We start from the raw sequence: 8,944 nt of genomic DNA on the forward strand, positions 1-8,944 counted from the left end.
AGAATTGTATGATATACAGCATAATTTTTCAGACTATGTGAACACATCAAGGCAAATATCACACAAACTGATAGTGATAGCCTCTTGGGCTAAGGCAGTTCAAGACCAGATGTCATAAAAATCCTCATGAGACCATTAGCTATAAACAGCTCTTTAATTTTAACCATCCACTGCTTGCTTCCCTCTCATTTTTCATGAAAATCTGAATGATTTTCCTTTCAAATATTGACAAGAGTTTACAAAAAGGTTTAAAAAAAGGTTATCAGTGCATGAGTTCTTTGTAGTCAGTAATTCCCAAGGCAGCTGTGAATTTGGAAAAGCAAACAGCACTTGGCAAATGTATCTGGGAGATAAAACCCCGGACAAAAGCTCCTTTCCTGCAGATATGTGTTTGGTGGGTGTGAACCATGGAAAAACTCAATCATGGCTAAATTATTTTCCATTCTCTGGAAAGGAATAGAAAATGAGTCCTGAGCAGCTTTTATAAACCCAACAATTCAGAGTATGTGTGTGAAGCACCAGTAGAGGGTATTAGTAGTCCGTGAAGAAAGTACTGCAGCAGTAATAAATTATGAAATGTATTTGTTTTAGAATTAAAGCTGTAAGAGCTGTAAACTGTATGCTTTTGCATCCTTTTGCATCAAAGCATTTGCCTGTTTTTAACCCTGAATATGTGGGTTCATTTAGCTATTTTAATTTAACTGGCAATAAGTAAAGCTTCTGAAATTTTTCATATCCCTCACCTGGAAAGTAGTTTGCAACCCATTCAGTATTCAAATGTAGTACTATTTCCTCTTTCTGACAAACATGGACTAATTGGGCTTTTCAATAGACAAGTGAGTACCTGATAAATGACCTTCTGCAAAAGGCTGCAGTAAAATAAATTAAAAGGCAGATTTTGCACAAACGATGGCCAAGCAACAAGGTGCAGGAACGAAAGAGAAGCTTTGCAAAACCAATCTGCTTCAGAAGCTTTAGAAATAATGAAAATGTTTGCTGAGGACGTAATTGTAAGTCTGACTCTGTGTGTACATCCCTAAACACGAAACAGGATAGTCTGCTTGTCATACTGGCAATAATCATACTGGCCACTAATTCCCTTGAAATCATAGTTACAACAGGAGGGAAGCATGCCCACTTTTCACAGGATTCTTATCACCTGCGGTCGTTTCTGAAACAAAATGTGAACAGCAAGCAGACGATAGATGAAAATGGCCGAATTGCACATAGCTTCCAGGGCCTTTTTTCCCCATTGGTCTTGGGGATGGTTTATTATCCTATCCCGTTTCTGGGGTCTTTGATCTGTTTAGTTTCGTGCCCAGGGGCGGTGGCTGTCGCTGCCTCGCCCCCATCCTCCCCGGCTCCGGCGATGAAGCGGAGCCGAGCCGCGGCTTCCCGGGGAGCTGGGGCGGGGCGAGGGGCAGGCTCTCGCTCTTCATTTCATTTCATTTCAGCTGGGCACACACGGTTACTATCTCTGACCGGGGATCCTGCTGTTTCTGTGGGGCTTGTTTGCTTCTTTTTGTGGTTTTTTTTTTTTTTAATTTTTATTTTATTTTTTTGTTTTGGTTTTGTTTTAATTTTTTTGTATTATTTTTTTAATTTTTTTTTTTTTTGGGGTGGGGAGGTTTGTTTGGTTTTTTTTTGTTTTGTTTTGTTTTTTATTTTGGGTTTTTCTGGGGGGGTTACATTTTTTATTTTTGTTTCTTTTTGTTGTTGTTGGTTTTTTTTCTTCTTCTTTTTTTTTTTTTTTTTTTTTGTTTTGGTGCTGTGACCGAGCTCGCCGGCTGGGCTGGTCCTGCTGCTCCGCTCTCGGGCACCCCGAGCCCCGGCGCGCTCCGCCCGGACCCGGCGCCGCTCCCGTTTCACGCCGGGGGCTGCCCGCACCCTCCACACGGCCCGAAGGACCAGCCAGCGCCGGTGAGAAGATCCTGAGGAGTCTTTTCCTGCCCTCTGGAGCCGAACTGCTGCTGCCGGACCCGCGCCGTGCCCCCACTGTCGCTCCCAGTTTGTGGCTTTCCGCCCTCTGCTCCAGCTCGCTTCTCCCGAGGCTCCTGCTACAGCGGGCACCGATGGACTTGCAGGGATATCAAACAAAAGAACTGTAAAGAGAATGTCTTTGAATTGTTTCCATGGAATGTCCAATCTCAGTCTACTCAGATTAAGTAAGTTTCAAAGTGTACCACATGCAATCTTCGTGTGTGTGTTCTGGCAACCTTCCATCATCTATCCCTTCACCTATTTTGCCATCTGAAGGCAATAAAACCAAACATACCACCGACTGTTCCTCCAGAATCAAACAGTCTTAGTGTTTGAGGGATGAAAACATTTCTATTTATCTGGCAAAGAAATGAAACCTTCAGGAAAAAAAGTCTTTTTTTCCTCATTACTGAAAAAATTTATAATTGTGAGAAAATATTTCAGCCATTGAATCCCGCAAACACATCAAAAGTTAATTTCAAGATCTAAGGAAAAAAAAAAAAAGAATTGTGGGAGTGTTCTAGGCCCCGGGCATTTCTTGGGGTGAAACCTGACTATTTTTCTCAGCATGTCAGCAGTCCCTAGAGTATGTTTTAGACTCATCTACTACTGTTTGATCAGATGGGTCACAAACAGGTATGATTCAAGAGCTGAATTTTTGCTTGGCATACAGGTCTGCTGAATTGTTACTTCTGACTCTCCAGAATCCCTGATCTCATGGAACATTTAGTGATATGAGAACCCAACCTTCACTGAAAATGTCAGGGACATTTCCACATCTATCCACTACTGTATTTCACTACTGTGAAAGAGAAAGAAACCAGAGGCCAGTGTTCTCAGTGTTTAATTCCCAGCTCCTACTTCAGCTAAATTAGGAGCCAATTTTCATGGGCTCATTAAATTGTTGCAGAAAGGAAGCTCCTCGTGAGGGTAGTTCAGACCAAAGGACTATGTTAGGCCCTTTGTCAGTGTAGATTTACTTCTCCCATTATATTTTTCCAGATTTTTCTACAGTTGAAACTGCATTTTTAAAAAAAATAAAGTGGTATGTGAAAAAACCCTACCTACCTTCTTTTTTTTTTTTTTTTTTTTTTTTTTGGATTGATGAGGAATAGCTAAATGAGAGCTTAAAATATTTCCCCCTCTCCCTCTAACATATCCTAATATGAAGCACAGATTCAGGCCATTGCAGAAGATAAGGAGCACTGTACATTGCTTTTCGTGCACTTTATTTTCTCAAAGCATAAATAGAAGGCAGTTGTTTGTGTTTCTGATCTGTAGTCTCCAAGACTTCTTTGATCCCTTGGTATTGCAGGACCTATAGTGTGCCAGAATAGCAAATATGTTTTAATACACTTTCTGGCTCAGGGCTATCCTAGAAATTGACAAAAGATTGTCCAACATTTCAGAGCAACACTGCCATCTAAACCTCTTTAGATGCCTTTAGCTGAGAATACAGAGAAGTATATTATGAGAATTCAAATACACCATACAGAATATTTGGTTTGTAGGGCTTTTTAACAAGGCATTGGTAATCATTAAGGTAACATCACAGATTTTCCAGTGCTAAAAAAGCCTTGTCCCCTCTTAATGTTGGCAGAACCAAGTCGTTTAGGCCATGGTGATGATTTACAGGGAGAGAGGGAAGGAGAAGAAACATGCCACATAATGCAGTAATGGCCAGCTGGCATAATTTTAATTCCTTATGTGTTCTCTTTTTATTTAAGAAGTCTTCTAAGAATATATGTTTTCCCCAGATATGTATACCATGATACAACTGGTTGGCTATTGGACAGCAATGAATGGCCTCTCTTGGGTTCTCCACACTCAGTACCAGAAAATAAATTGACTTCTGTCTTGCTATGGATGTACTAACCTAAAACTAAATTTAGGAATATTATTATGCATTTAGAAATAGTTAGAAATACTGCTGAAGAGTTACTGCACCTCTATTTTTGCCGTTATTATGAAATTATTTGATTTCAGCTGGCCTTTCTTCATTCATCTCAAGACACCTTATGGCCACATGAATCTCTTTGGAGTAAATAATTAATTGTGATACTGAAATTACATTCTTGAGATGAAGCCAAGAGATGGAGTGGAAGGTTGAAAACTCCAACCTTTCAGAATTCATGAAGGAGTGAGTATTTTTTGAGTCTCCTGGCAGCTATTGCTGTATCCTGCTGAGAAAATCCACTCCCCTAATCATGGCTCAGCATAATCCATGGTATTGTATAAATAAGAAATAAGAGTGGGCAATTTCCTGCCCAGGTGATTTTTTTTCCCATTTGCTTCTACATAGCTAGGATTTTGTCCTCAAATTTTAATGCGATTTGAGGGTGTTTGGCACTTACTCAGATTGGATTATTTCCTTGGTTTCTTGATGGGATCCAAGCAAACATAAAAAAAGACATTTCACTTAAAATAAAGGAGCAAAAATAACTCACTTTCCTCTTGCTCTTCCCCCAGATGCAAACATAAGGATAGGTAAAAAGATGTGTTTGTCATGGGTATGTTTAATAGATGATGGTGTTGCTAGAGGAACTGAGGGAGGGAAATGCATTTTTTTTAGCTCTATATTGACAGTGCTCTTTTAAACAATAAAGGGAAAAGTAGAAAATAGCATTTTTTAAAAAGTCAAAATATAGCTCATAAAAGCCCATACTTCATGTGTTGGTTCTTCATGTATAATCTGCATATCTATTACTCTTCACTCTGAAGCCAGTGTTTAGTAGGCACAGGCTATAGTGACACATGACATACAATATCTTAGTGCAAATATTTACAAGTGTTTAGTGTCAATAATAATTACAATATTGTTGATAAGTTATACTGTAATTCAAATGCGAGATTTTAATGAAATTTAGGAAAAATTTGTATTATACCTCAAACTACTTTGTAACATTTTGTTGTGTTTCATTTTTTTTTCTGTATAAGGAAGAACTGTATTAGTGTCACATAAATAATTGATTTATGAAATAATAAAGCCATGGAAAAATCTGTGACAGTTAAAAAGAAAGTGTTCAACTTTGAAATTCAAGATACTAATTTTCTTCTGAACCCAACTTAAAAGCCAGCTTTTGCTTTTTAGAGATCTGCATTTGGCTTCCTGTAAGATGCAAATATCTTATGTAACTACTAGTTGGCAAATAAATGAAATTAAATTTTTTATCCAAGCATTAATTTTTTAAAAAAATGATATTAATTTTCTATTTCTTATGTGAATGCTCCCATTTTAATGTCATTAATGGCATGAGACCATTATCTTCAATCAGAACATTTTATTTGAGGAGTGAATCATTCTATTGGAATCCTGCAGATTTAATTTAAATATGGCTTATGAGTATTTGAAATAAAAGTTAAGACTGTGCAACAGACCTTACAATTCAATTCAGCAAAACAATTAAAATTACATTTAGCTTTAAGTTCATGACTTGTTGCCTTTATTTTGTTCTTCTATTTAATGGTTCTTCCTGCTGTTTTAATTCATTCAAGATGCAATTTGGAATCTCTATGATTTGCAGATGGCTCTCATATGACAATAATTAAACGTCTTCCTGGAATTAGCATAATATTTTTCTTTATGAGCAGTTGTACTCCTGCTTGATCTTTAATGAATTCTAAGCTGTGTGGAAGTGATAGTCAAATCCATTCATTCCTCCATCAATAGTAACAGAAAGATCCTCCTCATTAAATATATAGTAAACAGCTAGGGGGAAAATAGATATGAGATCAAGTGCATTGCACCTTTTAAATAAAATATTCATGGTGCAGTGGTTACGAATAAGATCTGTGAAGATTTATCTGTCTTCCAAATGGGTGTTTCTTAGGCTTTCTTCTGAAAGTACAAAGTGTGGCACCAGCATGGTAACGACATAATATGACTACACCAAAGCATTTTCCCCCCTTGATTTTAATTCTGTATTACTGGGAGACTTTCAGGGGGTGTATATTTCCAATGCTTACTTTTAGAACCAACTTTTGGTCTCTTGCCATTCCGAGAAGAAAGCTGGACAGTAGGTTGTAATGCAAAAACTTGAATCCCACATGTCATGGAAATAAAAGAGGGTGGTCATCAGATGTGATGAATTTTCCAAATAATGCAGGAGTGCATTTTTCCTTTTCTGTACCTGCATTTCATCCAAGCCATACTACAAACTTACTATTAACCACAGAAGCCAAAATTTAGTACATTTTTTCACAGACTTCAGCTAATCCAAAAGTCTGACTGTATTTTAAAGAGAAAGTATGAGGGGGTTCTTCATTTCTCTGCAAGATTCTTTTATTGCTAAAATACTTTTAAGATTAGCAAAAGCCTTCCAAGTGTAAAAATGTGGTGGCCTACAGCTGGCCTGTAGGCCTCACAGTGTAAGTAATAACCAATTTATAACTGAAAGATGTGATTGATTACATAATTGCCTTACTTATGTGATTTGGCCAGTAAGAACAGGCCCAGGCTGGTGGGGACTCAGGATGTTATTGCCTGGTTAATTGGGTGGTGACTGGCTCAGCCACGAGGACTAACCTCATGGGCTCCTTATGTACATAAAGGAGTCAGATCTCCATAAAGTGGGCTGTTGATGCATGAACACAGAGCATCTTGTCACTTGTCTGTCTCCGAAACTGTGACATAAAAACACTGAGAAAAGCTGGCCCTACACCTGAAGACTGATTTTTTAAAAGCTATGTTGCATTTTTGCTGTCAGCAGCTGGGAAGTTACAACAGAGGAGTAGCATTCAGGAAAGATGGACAGACATGAGCACAGTCAAGCTCAATGTCTGAGGCATCTCAGGAAATGTCTGGCCAGTCTTCTTCTCCCACAACCATTCTTTCTCCTCCCACTTTATAATGAACTAAATTTTTGTCAGTTATCAGCCCATGTTCCCTTTGCAAAATGCAAAAGCTTGGGGAAAAAAAAATCACTGCTTTTGCAGGCCTTGAAAAGGATATGTGTGGGAAGGCACTGAAACCCCTGATAATGTGTGAGTCACACCTATGTGAATGGAACAGCCTGGTCAGAAAAAGAGAAAACAGGTTTGTTTTCTCACAGTTGGTTTGTGAGACTTTTTAGGGAGTTGTAAAAAAACGATTTGTGTCATTTCTGGCTCAACGGTGACACACCTAGTCTAATCAGAGGGAGAGACTAGAGGTGCCTGTGCAGATACTGAATAAAACAGAAGATTGTACTGTCAATAAATGACTATTTTCTTTTCTGGGATCTTTCCATGCTCACTTCCTTTCCTGCTCTGGGAGAACACAGCAAAATGCAAGTTCATCCTTTGCAGACTCTGGAGCATATTCCCAGACAGGATAACAACTCTGTAAAGAGAGAACTAGAGCCAAGACTATTGTTTGAAATGGCACATTACTGGCAAACAACATTTTCTCTTTATAAATTAGATCTGAAACAGTTCTTCTCACCACCATTCTATGGTACTATCCTGCTGCATCAAATATTCCATTATCTTAGTTCTAGGAACAACCAGAGTTATAGATTGAGTAAATCTTGCAAAGATCACTTCTTGAAATTTATCAATGGGAACTCTGCTAGGCCAGATCTGAGCAGGAGTAATTATACATGAGGATTATTGATTAGCCTTATTTTTGTGCAGTTAATTTTGTCTTTTTTGTGTTCTTGAATTATGCTAACTGAATTTCAGGAAGGTGAGGCACTTATCCAGTTCTTCAGATGCTTTTGGTACAAATAAATCAAATCAGTTACTTTTAATAGTGATCCTTGTGACCTCATGCCAGATTTTGGGTGAATTGAATGGTTACGCAATACAGGTAAAGTATGAGACCATGAAGAGGTGAGAACATTGCAATAAACACGATGTTGGATTTTTCAGATGCACGTTCAAAAATTTTCAGCTTAGAAAATGTCTCAGTGGCCATGTATTGGTTTGGCAAAGCCTGGTTTCTGGTAGCCACAAAGATGGCTCCTGTGAGAAGCTGCTGGAAGCTTCTCACCATGTCTGGCAGAGCCAGTGGCTGGTGGCTCTGAAGATGGACATGCTGCTGGCCAAAACTGGACCAGTAAGAGAGGCTGGTAATGCCTCTGTGATTACATATTTAAGAAGAAAATCAAAACAAAGTCACAGTTTTTCCTTCCAGGCAGGGACTAGGAGAAAAGGTGTTTTAAGGGCTTGTTTTACTTCTCATTAGTCTCCTCTGATTCTGTCAGTAATAAATTCACTTTGCAACTTAAGTTGAGCCTGTTTTGCCCTTGAAGTGTTTTCTCCTGGTTCTTTTCTCACTCATGAAGCATTCATTAATTTTTTTTTCTGCTTTTACAAATGCCCTCTGACAGTATCTTCACAGTGAGATGCTGAAATTCAGGTCAGTCCTCTTGACTCACCTAATATGCTAATATACCTAACCCCTGTACCTCAATGTTGAATGTACAACCTTACCTTGTAAGGTAAGGTAAGGCAGGACCTTGTATGAGGACCTGTTGAAATCCTCTTTTCAGCATCCCTTTGTGTACAGGTTGGTACACCAAATATCACCCTGGGATTATGAACAGCAGCATGACCTGCCAATCTCACATAATTAGGTGGAGTAATATAATTGATAACCAGATAAATTATGCCCTGCCTAAGAGTGCAGTGAGAATTACAGCAACCAGTTTGGAGCACACATCGAAGAGCACCATGGGCCAAATGAGGAAAATCTGGATTAAAACAGCTAATGGAGTCAGAGACCTCAAAAACATTAATTGCATTTTGAGAATGACTCTAAGTGATTGGTTTAATGATGAGAAGATTCAGAAGACACAAGAATGACATGCTCCAAAAACTGCTGCCAAAGGTAAAGAGCACTGTGTTCATGTCTGTGTCAAACAAACTAATGAACTTAGATTACATCAAAAGATTTGGCTTGTACAATAAACTTCTTATCAACATGAATAGTGGTAGACTGGACTAAAGATCCTTGAAGATGATAGATTTACCCTTACCAGAG

The sequence above is a fragment of the Passer domesticus genome, chromosome 2, assembly GCF_036417665.1.
Source record: "Passer domesticus isolate bPasDom1 chromosome 2, bPasDom1.hap1, whole genome shotgun sequence".
Taxonomy (NCBI): Eukaryota; Metazoa; Chordata; class Aves; order Passeriformes; family Passeridae; genus Passer; species Passer domesticus.